This window comes from Felis catus, chromosome A2 (genome assembly GCF_018350175.1).
Source record: "Felis catus isolate Fca126 chromosome A2, F.catus_Fca126_mat1.0, whole genome shotgun sequence".
Taxonomy (NCBI): Eukaryota; Metazoa; Chordata; class Mammalia; order Carnivora; family Felidae; genus Felis; species Felis catus.
Genome location: NC_058369.1, coordinates 149,654,345 through 149,667,421, shown reverse-complemented (window position 1 = coordinate 149,667,421; position 13,077 = coordinate 149,654,345). Strand labels below are relative to the sequence as shown.

At 41.9% G+C, this 13,077-nt stretch overlaps 1 protein-coding gene across 1 annotated transcript in view; it reads right to left on the bottom strand.

The window, feature by feature from the left end:
* Nucleotides 1-13,077, bottom strand: part of EXOC4 (exocyst complex component 4) — a 750,068-nt gene that overhangs the window by 104,597 nt on the left and 632,394 nt on the right. The window lies entirely within an intron of this gene.

Here is a 13,077-nt window from a genome sequence, read left to right as displayed (position 1 = left end):
GGTACCTTTAAACAAATAACACGAAGGAGTTTTCCTCACACTCCCTCTTTTAGTAGCAGACATGACAGAAGTTCGGAACATCTCCTTTCTCTGCATAAAGTTTGAGCAAATATTTTTCTTCATAAAGCCAGCCCGGAAGGATGGCCTTTCTAATTCCTGTATGAAGAAAGACTGATGCTATTTCTGCTTTGGTGCTTACAATAATAATCCATAAATATTAACATTAATATTGTGGTAAGAATGTCTCTCTGTGCTTTCTCCGTACCCTGGTATCACTGTTTAAAGACTGTACCATAAAAGGCCAACTGTCATCACAGTTCTTGAGTGAAGTTTTATATTGCCGTAAAAATTGTGCAAGAGACTCTCTTAGAGGAGATGGACAGGTTGTCAGGGGACCCACAGCGTTTCCAATGAAGGAAGAGGATATGGGGCCACCGTATTCTGATCCTTTGTTTAGACCGCCTCACCTAAAGCTCCCAGGGAGTCCTCACTATCAAGAGAACAGTCCCGGTCTTATTTAGAAAACAGCACAACTACACGAGAGTGTCCAAGATAAAACCTGGACTAAAAGGTAAACACCTAAAACTGTGTGCTACAGATCAGTTCCAAAGCCTGGAGAAAGTATACACTTCTTTTAGAAAGAATTCACTAAGAACCACAGAGAACTGAATTTTTTTCAGACTTAGAATGTTAAGATTCTCAATAATGAGCTATATATAGAAAGCGATATTGTTTGAACTGGCACTTCTCCCCCAGGTATTAGGCTAATGACTTTATCATTTTTCCTTTCAGGAAGTTTCTCACATAAAGACAATCTTTATATACAGAGACCCACTTACATAGCTTATCATCACCTTTACCGAGGTTCTATAATATAATAATTCCGATAATACCTCGTCTTGTCTTCTAACAGCATCAGGCTTCATAATACCTCATTGTTGCCATACGCTGTGTGTTTTAGAAGAATGAGGCTCCAAAGAGCTCTAGAACACGCACATATTGGAAAATAAAAAGAAGAAAAAAGACGAGAGGAAACCCTCAATTGTAATTAAAATTGGTAGTTCTCCGGTACAACGTCCCAACGCTAGTTAATACAGACATTTCCAATAACTTTAATCTTTAAGTGCTGATTGTCAAAAAAAAAAAAAAAATCAAGTTTGCGTTTCTTAAAAGACAAGAGGGAAGAAAATGACTTGTCATATCTGACTGGTTCGGAAATATAAAATCCAATTCTGAAGAAGGAGAGATAAGAAAAGCGCCGTGGAAGTGCCATCAGCTTAGCAAACACTAAATAATGAACAATGCAGAGACTGTCCAGCATGATAAAATACTCTATTAGAGGGACTGTTTTTAAATGAGTGATAATTGTGGCACATCCACAGTGAAAGGTTATTGAATTTTTATCTGTGGCAAGAAGCTTTTGACAGACGTGCTGAAAAGTCACCTACAAACAGTACCTTCTTCAGATGAATTTGACCAAAGGGGTTTTCCGGCATGTGACATCTTTCTGACATTTACAGGATTTTTGCTTCCTTGAAGAATCTGATCAGATATTCGCGGTTTCCAGAAAGACACTTGGGTTTTTCATCACTCTTATAGAAAAGTCCTCATTATGCTTCCTTTCGTAACAATTGGATTAAGTTGTTAGTTAGGGACCGCAGTCAAATCCACCCGGGATTCAATGACCAGAGCTCAAAGATGTTAGTGCGCTGAATTAACTGCTGTTAATAAACAACACTGTGCCTTAGGGCCCTGCACCTGGCACGTCCCTCTATCTCCTGTGAAGAAAGAGGTCTTTTACATTGTTCTTGTATGATTTCTAACACTGGATATAAGCTATAGTACTGAATTCAGGACAATCAAGTAAAAGAGAACCTTTCCCTAAATCCATGACTACAAAATTTGGCTCCAGGACAGATCCTTGTCGGGGGTGGTAGGGGTACAGCTTTTAAGCTTCACCTTCTTAAAACGGGTGAAATGCCAAGATCATTTATCCCCATGTCCCCTTTTATTTTTTTTATTTTTTATTTTTTTTCAACATTTTTTTTTATTTATTTTTGGGACAGAGAGAGACAGAGCATGAACGGGGGAGGGGCAGAGAGAGAGGGAGACACAGAATTGGAAACAGGCTCCAGGCTCCGAGCCATCAGCCCAGAGCCTGACGCGGGGCTCGAACTCACGGACCGCGAGATCGTTACCCGGCTGAAGTCGGACGCTTAACCAACTGCGCCACCCAGGCGCCCCCCCATGTCCCCTTTTAAAGCACACTCAATGCCATCCACACCAGGAGGCGGCATCACACCCATCTTGCTGTAATTTTGGGAGACAGTCGAAGAAGAGCACTATCTCTGCGGGGCAACAGAGGCACGCCGGCTTGGTGTTCTGAGGCACAGCAGCAGCAGGTGATTGTATTGTTTTTCTAGGCACCGTCGTCTGCACTCTGACAACAGTCAGGCTTTAGTCTAGATTTTGTCACTGTCCCATTTTGACCTCGGGCCAATGGTCAAACTTCTGTTTCACGATCATGCTTTGTGAAACTGAGACAATGAAGACTGGCCCGTCAACTGCAGCTTCAGGCAGGGATAAGGGATTAAGAATTAATGGTTACAAAGGACCTTGAAAGTGTGAAATGCAATCTAAATGTTGAGTCCATTCCCGTCATCGTGATGCCCTTTGGGACTGTCGCATGCACACACGATTCGCACAGAGTGCCCCGTTGCTACGCTTTACTGGGGCTGGCAGTCTGGAAAGGGTCCTTATGCACTATTGATTAATAAGTAAGCTGTCTGAAAAAAGCATATCCAGTTTACATTTAGAACATTTTTCTAAATTCAATCTCCACAGATGGTGATTTCTTCCATTAAATCTGGGCCAGCCCTCTATTCTCTTTGTTTTTCCTGTCAGGATTCGTCTCTCCTACCCACTCAACTCTGCAGCATACCTAAACTCAGTTTCAAGGGTGAAGAAATTAAGAGACATACTCTTTTTCTAGTGAGGAGTTCATTAAGTCATGGTTAGTGGGCTTATCTCAAGTTTTAAAGCACCCAACTATCTCAGGGCTTTTCTAGATAAGAGCTCAGACTGAATAGTACAATCAGTGCCTTCAGGTACAATCTTTCACTCGATTCTCATTAGAAGAGGTTTCCTATTTGGCAGCCAAATCAGTCCCCTTAGGTTTTGTTTCGCTCAAGTCCTGTTGCCCTAACAGCTACTCCTCACCTCAGCTCGGGTGGGGGCTCAGGTAATCCTGCGTTTCCACTATTCTTCTCTGTCTGGCTCTGTCATTTCGGGAGGTCATTTTAGAGCCCTCCCTTGTTTTCCAACTCCTTCCGGCCTCCTCCTTTTCCCAAAGATTTTCAATTTTATTTCTTCTTCCTGTTTCCACTTTGGAGTTTTGTTTGAAGATATAATCATTCAGCTGGAAGCTCCCAGTCACCATACTTAAGTCTCCATGATATTACCATATTTTAATAAAATATTTCCCTTATGGATACAAATGTTGGCATTTTCAAAGAAACAGCCACATAATTCTTTATGGAGAGATACTCAGAGCTCCATAATTACACTGAAATGCCCACAGCACTGGCCTTCTATAGCTTCACAATTGATAATCACCTCTGAGCTGAGGGAGGTCGGGTACTGCTTCCTAATCAGTATGCAGACAGGACCATGAACTCTACAGATGACCAGCTGATTGACAAGAAGGGAATTGTTTCTGGTTCTGTCTTTAAATAATAACAGAGTCCTCTTTTCACAGTTTTGAAGAACAAAAAGGCTACCTCTCTGAGATTCAACTCTGGCTTCTCAGATGGGCACTTGTACACAGAGGCGACTTTCAGACGCAGGTCCATTCTCAGACACATCCCATGACCTCTGAAACACTGGGGAACCCTGTGGACTGAGAGCCGTGATTTACTAGAAATGATTCGGGAGCACAGATGTTAGAGTTTTAAACGCAACCAACCGTAGGACTTGAGATCAAAGAGAAGCTGGAAGGGGCGGGAGGAAAGTCCAGGCCCAGCACTAAGGGAGGAGAGCGATGAGTGAGAGCTCTAGTGAGAACACTGAGAGTAGGGGCCTCGGAACCCCATATGGAGTCCCCACAACACCCTGCTAACAGCTCCCAAGTTCATCATCTCATTTAATGGCTATGGCCACCCAAGGAGTATGTATCACGGTTTCTATTTGACAGGTAAAGAGACCTTTTTAGCTCAGAGAGGCTAAATAAATTCCCTGTGGTGATATAACCCCCTTCACGTGTCCCCAAGTGTACCTGACTTCAAAGTCACATATGTTCTTTATGCCTCCTAGACCAGGAGAAGTACGGGAAAGAGTCTCTGAACTAAAAGAACATCGTAGGTATTCAGGGACAGGCAAAAATGGCCACAAGTCAGGAGCCACATGAGGGTACTCAATGAGAGGAAAGGGAACCACAGGGCGGAAATGTTAAGAGGGCTGACCATTGTGTATCAGTGCTTAAAGTGTACTGAAAGCAAAGAAACATGGATCAGCCTGAAGCTGGAACGATAATTAGCAGTAAGAGCGCACAGCACATCAATGCAGAGAAAGAGCTGGAGGGGTCCAGATGGTCTTTCTCATAAAATGAGAGAGGCACCAGCATCTCTACTGTTAGTGACAACAGGGTTTCAACAGAGTCCTATGAATCGGTGAGCATCCTGAGCACAGGGGCTTTTCACACAGTCCGTCCTTAGGATGAATTTCAAGCAGTTTATAAACAACAGAGTACAATGAAGACTGAAAGTGAACAAAATGGAATCATCGTAAAATCGTCATTTGGTGTTTTTACTCCTACAAAACATATGATTAGTTGTGAAACTGGGTACAACACGGAAACGGACTTGGGACATTATTTTAAAAAGTGAGAAAAGCACATACAGAACTAGAAGCAGCGTCAATTAGGTAAGATCAAAATAAATTCGGAGTTGGACAGTGGACAGGAAACTCACGAACAAGATGTAAGGCCAGTGGTAATTGAATTTTCTCGGTAAAAATGAAATTAACCAAAGGCAGCGAATGTGGGCAGCATCACTGATAGAGGAAGGAAGGTGAGAGTGAGGCCACAGAAGGAAAGCCAGTTTAAGAAAATGACTACTAGCAAGACTAAAAACTGATTATGGCACAGAAAGCCTAACCTCAGAAAGACGAGGAGGGAAACGAAATATGCAGGGTCGGACTAAGCAATGCCTGGTGAGGAGCTGTCTGATAACAGTCTACAAATATTTGAAACTTGTAAATACCGAAGCAAGAGAGGAATTAGCTCGCGTGGAGTTCTAATTAAAAATAATCAGATGAAATCATGGCAGGGAAAACTCTGGCTTAATAGTTTGACAAACGCAAAGCTGAAACAGGACAGCGTCCCATGAGATCTTGGCTAGGGACATTTTTATTCTCATTTGTGTCAAGACAGGAAAACAAATAGCAGTAGGTGTGAGTATGTGGAGGGGTCCACATTTTATCTTACATTTGCCAGTAAGGCAGAAAAAGCCCACGATAGTGAGCTCCAGCATGGGAGAATTCATATTCCATCTTCTAGAAAATGTTAAATTATAGTAGGCAATGCATAAAGGCCTCCTGGGACGCCACAAAACCACGTACGTGAGGGATGGGAGTATACAGACACCTGGACCTTTTCCATCTTTATTTTCAGTGATACAGTTGACTTGTAAACACTTCCACATTCATTCCATTGGTTTGGCAATTGCAGTCTTTCGTGTTAAGAGAGACAAGGATTCCTTGTGCCCTTCTCCTTTGGCTGTCCTGAGAAGGGTAGGAAGAATGGCTTTATTTATTTATTTTTTAATTAAAAAAAATTTTTTTTTAAACATTTATTTATTTTGAGACAGAGAGAGACAGGGCATGAACGGGGGGAGGGTCAGAGAGAGAGGGAGACACAGAATCTGAAACAGGCTCCAGGCTCTGAGCTGTCAGCACAGAGCCCGACGCGGGGCTCGAACTCACAGACTGCGAGATCATGACCTGAGCCGAAGTCAGGCGCTCAACCGAATGAGCCTCCCAGGTGCCCCCATTGTGTAGGTTTCTTAAGGACTGTTTAGCACATATGGTAACTAAGAAGTAGCTATAGGCCCTAATCAAGTGGCTCAGGGTAGAAAAAACAGCTCCTCTCACACACAGACTTTCAGACCCACAAGATTATATAATCTATATCAACCGCATAATTGTTTAAGGTAGATAACTAATTTTTTTTTTTTTAGCAGCGATTCAACTTGCCCAAACATTGAGCTTACAATAGATGCATTCATTCATCATGTTAAAAAATAGTCACCACGAAGATACACAGAACAATTTGTGGTGGGTAAGTGGAAAGTCGATCCAGAATTCAGAAGGAACTGTCTAGAGAGGACTACCTGAATTGGAGGCATAAAAATCAATCCCAGAACATCATCAGTGATAAGTCACACTGATAGGAATTACTCTTGAAACGATTTGATGAGAATAGCACTTTATCTCTGTGGTTTTCCTTCCCCAAACCCATAAGCTCAGTATCATCACGAAAAGAGATTAGGCAAACCCATACTGAAGGACGTTCTGCAAAATACCTGACCAGTTTTCCTTTCAAACCGGTCACGGTCATCAAAAGCAAAGAAAGGCTAGGAAGCTGTCACAGTCTAGATGCACTCAAAGAGACATAATGACTAAATATATTATATCCTGGAGGGTATCCTGGAATGCAAAAAGGACATTAGGTAAAAACTAAGGAAGAGTCTCATAAAGTAAAGACATTAGTTAATAATAATAATAAGGTATCAGTACTGGTTCATTAGTTGTGAGGAGTGTGTCAGTACTCGTGTGAGATGTTAACAGTCGGGAGAAATGGGTGTGAGACGCAAGGAAACTCTGACATTTCTGTCACTTTACTCTGAATCTAAAGCTCTTCCGAAATAAAAATTCTAATAAAAAATCCATGCCTGGACCCCCACAATGGACATACAGGCATTCAACAGTGAATGGAGGTAAGGGATTATATGAGCAGCTGGAGTCTTCAGGAACCGTGAGGGAAGTACAGCGACTGGAGAAAGGTCAGTGTACCAGCCAAGTTTGCAACACGCGAAAAAGGGAACCACAGTCATTTTATACTGGTTGACGTGAACGTTTCTAAAAATGATCACACAAATCAAATAATCAACCAAATTGTAACACAAACCATCTGATGGCGTGCACGTTTGCCGATGATACAAAATTATATTCCTGCAACAGTAAAACATCTGTCCCGCCCTGTACCTGACTGTGTTGGGAGACATGAAAGATGCTGAACCAGTTATGTAAATAATAGCACAGGGCAGTGTTTCCCACAAGTTGTTCCACGGAAGAAAAGTCCTGTGAGGTGCTTTGTGGTGAGAGAACTCACTGCTAAGTTTGGGAAACACTGAACTGCTGTAAATGTGGAGCATTCAAATGAGGAGCTGAATTTTGAGTTTTCTTTAAGTTTAATTCGCCACACAAGGGTAGGAGCTACTGGATAGGACAGTGCAGTATCTCGAATATATTACATAACATGGTAACAAGACAGGTGGAGCTTCTAAGTGAGAGAATACCCATAGAACAAAAATAGAGAGTGACAAATTCGAGAAATGTTCTCCGACCACTATGATGACATTCACATGGGATACGTACAATAATCCTGTATATTTAAGGCCTAGAAATTCTGGTTACACACTGACAATGATGATCGGAAATGATCACAGGTTGGATGTTGGCATTAAAGTGCTTGCGTTAAAAAAAACATGATGACCCTCTGGGATGCTTTAATAGAAATATGGCATGAACGGCCTTGCTGGCACGGTCTTGGTCCCAGTCAAGACAATGATGCAGCGGAGAGAAAATTAAAGTGGGAATTTGGAGAGCTGGATCCATCCCAGTTCAGGCACAGACATGCAGCGTGACCATTCTGAAGCCTCGATTTCCTCGTGTGCAAAATAAGGGAGTTGGACCAGATGGTTTCTAAGATCCCTAGCAATAATTTCACTTCCAGAAAGAAGCATAATTTCACACACATATTCACTACAGCGTTATTTGCAACAGCCAAGAGTTGGAAGCAACCCAAACGTCCACTGACAGATGCATGAATTTTAAAAAGGTGGTATACACATACAATGAAATATTTTTCAGCCATAAAAAAGAAGGAAATCCTATCACATGCTACAACATGGATGAATCTTGATGCCATTATGTTAAGTGAAATAGGCCAGTCCCAAGAAGATAAATTCGGTATGATTCCAAATATGTAAGGGTATCTAAAGTCAAACTTCTAGAAACAGGAAGTAGAATGTGGCTCCCCGGGGCTGGGAGAGAGGGGAAATGGAGAATTGTTCAATGGGTATAGAGTTTGATGAAAAAGTTCTAGTGATCTGCTATACAATAATATATTTAACACTTCTGTACTGTATGCTTAAAAATGGTTTTTACAATTAGAAAGGAAGTGGATAAATAATTGTATAACTAGGGGCGCCTGGGTGGCTCAGTGGGTTGAGCGTCTGACTTCAGCTCAGGTCACGATCTTGCGGTATGTGAGTTCGAGCCCCGCGTCGGGCTCTGTGCTGACTGCTCAGAGCCTGGAGCCTGTTTCAGATTCTGTGTCTCCCTCTCTCTCTCTCTGACCCTCCCCCGTTCATGCTCTGTCTCAAAAATAAATAAATGTTAAGAAAAAAAATAAAAAAAAAAATAATTGTATAACTAATAGTACAATTCCAGAACCAATTCCAGGAACCAAAATTATGACATTTACTCAGTCTGGAGGTTAGAGGGATATTTTAACCTTTTGATTTCTTAAACTGGAAAAGAGTAGGGTATGGCATTTTATTGTTTATCATCCATGCATGTGGGTTCAGCAAGAACTTCAGTAATGAGAACTGCGAGCAGAGGTGGAGAAGCCTGGGTCAAAGTCACCTACAGAAGGGCCCACATTCACAAACAGCCAAGTCTCCATCCAAGAGAGTGTCAGTGAACTTGGGCCTGCTCTGGGCTCCTAATTCTCCCACATTTGGTTGCTCTTGATTCAGAGACTGGGATCCTCAGGCCAGAAGTCTTAGTCTATCTAATCTGTAGAGATGGGCAGGTAGGGGCCAGGGAAATATTTTCAGACACATTTAGTATTTTACAGAGAAAACAGCCAACATTTAATTTTTGAAGAATACGACAGAAGAAAGAGGTTTAGACTGAAGCAAAGGGACTTTGGAGAAAGAAAGAAAGAAAGGAAGGAAGGAAGGAAGGAAGGAAGGAAGGAAGGAAGGAAGGAAGGAGAAAGAAAGAAAAAGACAGACCTCCCAGACGGTAAGGTTACTTGAAGAGCAGAATATGTAATCAAGGATGTTTTAGAATCTCTAATCCTGGAGATTTTTTTTACAGACTCCAAGCCAGAGAGGAGGCCCCCTGAGGAAGCAATGCAGACAGAATAAACCCTTGAGCCCTTTGTAGTCCTCTGTAGTCTATTTTTAAAAGCAACACATCCCTAAAACAAAAGGATACAATACAAAAGAACAGCATTAGTGTTCAAATTGAATACACTCCAATAATTTTTATGTAGGTCACATTTGCTGAGAATTTTCTTAACCATAACAGTTAATCTCCGAGTCTTTGTTTAGGATTTTTACACACAGCAGATATTACAAAGGGCAGATGTTATCTGGAATCTGTACTACAAGGCTGAAATTGTGATCAATGAGGGAAAATATGTATAAACCTAGATCCTGAACGCCCAGTGCTAACTATGATCCCGCTCAACTTCTTTGCACTGAAAATGTCCTGCATATAAAAGAGTTCTGGGAGTAGGAGACAGAGACTGAGGTACAAGCAGGGAGAAAAACAGACTCAGAAAACAAGATTTATACAAGGAGAATCAGAGAAACTTATGAAAGAAGGTCAAGCTGGGTCAACCCAAGACCTTTCTGGAACTGTTTCTGGAGCTCCTGGCAGAAATGCTCTTTTTGTCTGGGATCAAATAAATCCCGGGACTGCTGGTGGCCAAGGATGTTGCCATACACAAAGCACTTGCCTGAGATGGAAAGGAATAAAGAGAAAATACCAGGAGACAGAAGAAGTGAGACAGAAAGCGGGAGGGAGAGAGAGTACAAAAGACCATGCAGAGGTGTGTAAGCATGTCTTGTAAACCTGGATCCAGACACTCCTGAAGTCTTCTGATTAACCAGTTTTATGAGTCAATGCATTATTTTTTTTTCTTTCAATGAGTTTGTTTCTTTCACTGGAAAGAACCCTAAGTAGAACAGGCATAAGGAAGATGAGGGTGGTGGGGGTTACCTAAGGAAATGGAGCAGGAACTGAGGACTGCAGTAGGACAAAAGTAAGAACAGTGCCTTTGATGTAGGCAGGACCTATTTGAGGGGAGGAGACCCTTTGAGTACAGAGAGACAGAGTGACATTTAGGCAAACACCAAAAGAAAAATTATCTTTGAAGAAATGGTCAACTTTGACCTCTTGGACAAATGGGCAACCATGTCCTACCTCTAAAAGGCAATACTCTCTTCTTTTTTGTTTTTTTAAATATTTAAAAAAAATTTTATTTATTTGAGAGAGAGAGAGAGCATGAGCAGGGAGAGGGGCAGAAGGGGAGGGGGAGGAGGGGAGAGAGAGAGAGAGAGAGAGAGAGAGAGAGAGAGAGAGAGAGAATGAATCCCAAGTGGGCAACACACTCATCATGGAGCCCAACATGGGGCTTGATCCCAGGACCCTGGGATCATGACCTGAGCTAAAACCAAGAGTCAGATGCTCAACCGACTGAGCCGCCCCAGCACCCACTATACTCTCTTCTGTATGACGTGGGATGTTTCGGGAGGGTGAGAGTCCTGCTGTACTGTCTGGACAAATATTCTACTATGAAAATAATTCTCTGCCAACTTGCTCTACTCCCTCACATTAATAGCTTCCGCATTATACTGAAGCCTGGTATTTACCATACCAAACGATGAACAGGATGCAGAACAAGAAATAAACCTACAATCTTTTCTGGATTTCTTCCCATCCTGCTGAGGATCCATGAGTGCTAGATAAAAGGCTGGCATTCCCTTCATGTTATCCAATCTCTGGATTTGGAAATGCTTTTGTTGAGGTGATCATTTAGTTCACTTTTCAAAAGAATAATAAAGACCTGTCCCTTATTCCCTTTCTAGAGTCACACTGACATGGGGCAATCAAAGTAACCCATTATCAGAGAATTCCCTGCATTGCTCAAATTATAAACATCAAAGGGCACCTCTCCTGGGAATTCAAAGAACAGACGAGTGTGGGTGAGCTAGGCTCGTTGTTAGCAGAATAAACCAGGTTTGCTTGGTGCTTTGTTTTAGCAAAGACAACATAAGTAGTGATTATAGTTCACTTGGGTTTTGTACCGATCATCAAAATGCTGACAGTCACTTAAATCACTCACTGGGTGGAATAATCACCGTGAAAGGAACCGAGAGAGTATAACTTCTATTATAAAATGGAACTGAGCACAGGAGACAAAGTATTAATGGGTGTGGTCGAAGAGATCTTTGTCAGAATAACAGAGATGATTAAAGGCAAGAATTAGACATCAAGTGTACTAGGGACTCTCAGTGACATGAAGGCAACAGCTAAATTGTGCAATTACAAAGTTGAGCGTAACTCAGAGAACATCTTTCTCTTTTTGAAAACAGATGATGCCAGGTTAGCCCGGCAGTGGCTTGTTGTAGAGGTTATGTACTGTCTTGCTGTGTAAAAACCCTTTTAAAATGGACAGAACAGAAATCTGGAATGCTGAGCCACTGAAATAAGCGACTGCATTATTAAACATTAGACGCTGATGGCCCACCAAGCGAGAGGACCCCTTCCAATCATCACTAATAAGCCAACCCAACCAGTCCGGCATTTGTAAGGGTCAAAGGAAAAACCGGGAAAAGAAGCACGGGGTCCCTTTAGGGGACTGTTTATTTGGCAATTATCAAAAGGGCAATTAGCTCTGACTTTTCTTTGTGGTGGAGTGGGGTGGGACTGGGAGATAAAACGGATAATTTAGACAACTGCTTGTAACAGATTGCCTGATAATGACAGGATTAGCAAGTTGAGGGCCTTTCAAGGATATCTACAGATCTGCGCAGGCCCAACACTGTGCCCAAACTATCCAATTCTTCTAGATTCTGAGAATAAATACGTATAATTTTATCCTCAGAGAAAAAGTAATGCTAAATAATAAAAAGTATAAAAATAAAAGTATAAATAAAAAGTAGTATTTCAAGAGGATTTCTAAAGCAGAGTTTATAATCTTGCTCAAAGCCCCTTCCTTCTGTCCATTTTCCCCACCTGCTACTGACCCTCAGGATAGCTACACAATCAGCATGAGACCAGTTAAGCAGTGAGCATTCAAGGGACTCCGAGACCCTCTGGGTCCATATGGCAGGGGAGAATTTACCCCTGTGAGTTTCAGCCATACCTCTTCCCATCTCTAGGCTGGAAACCGTGGTTAATCAAATAATGACTTTTCAAAAGACGATGATAATAACTTACACTGAAGTTTAGTCCAAACAATGCAAGTATTTTCTTTCTAATTATCTCCTAACATTAACTCTAATATTAAGTTCAAAGCCGATCGTTTCTTTCATGTTATTGCTGTTATGTTACTTTTTTCTGTTGTTTATTTATGCACTCAAATCTCTCAGTGCCTTTATTCCTTCTTCCTATCATTTTTTCTTTGCTTTTCTTTTAACTGCCTAACACATACTTCTGAACGAATGCCTTAAAAAAAAGGATTCATTGGGGTGCCTGGGTGGCTCAGCTGGTTAAGCGTCTGACTCTTGACTCAGCTCAGGTCATGATCTCACACTTTGTGGGTTTGAGCCCCGTGTCTGGCTCTGTGCTGACAGTGCAGAGCCTGCCTGGGATTCTCTCTCTCCCTCTCTCTCTCTGCCCTACCTCTTCCTTTCTCTCTCTCTCCCTCTCTCTTTCAAAATAAATAAATAAGCGGTGCCTGGGTGGCTCAGTAATTTAAGCACCTGACTTTGGCTCAGATCATGATCTCATGGTTTGTGAGTCTGAGCCTCATGTCAGGCTCTCTGCTGCCAGTGTAGA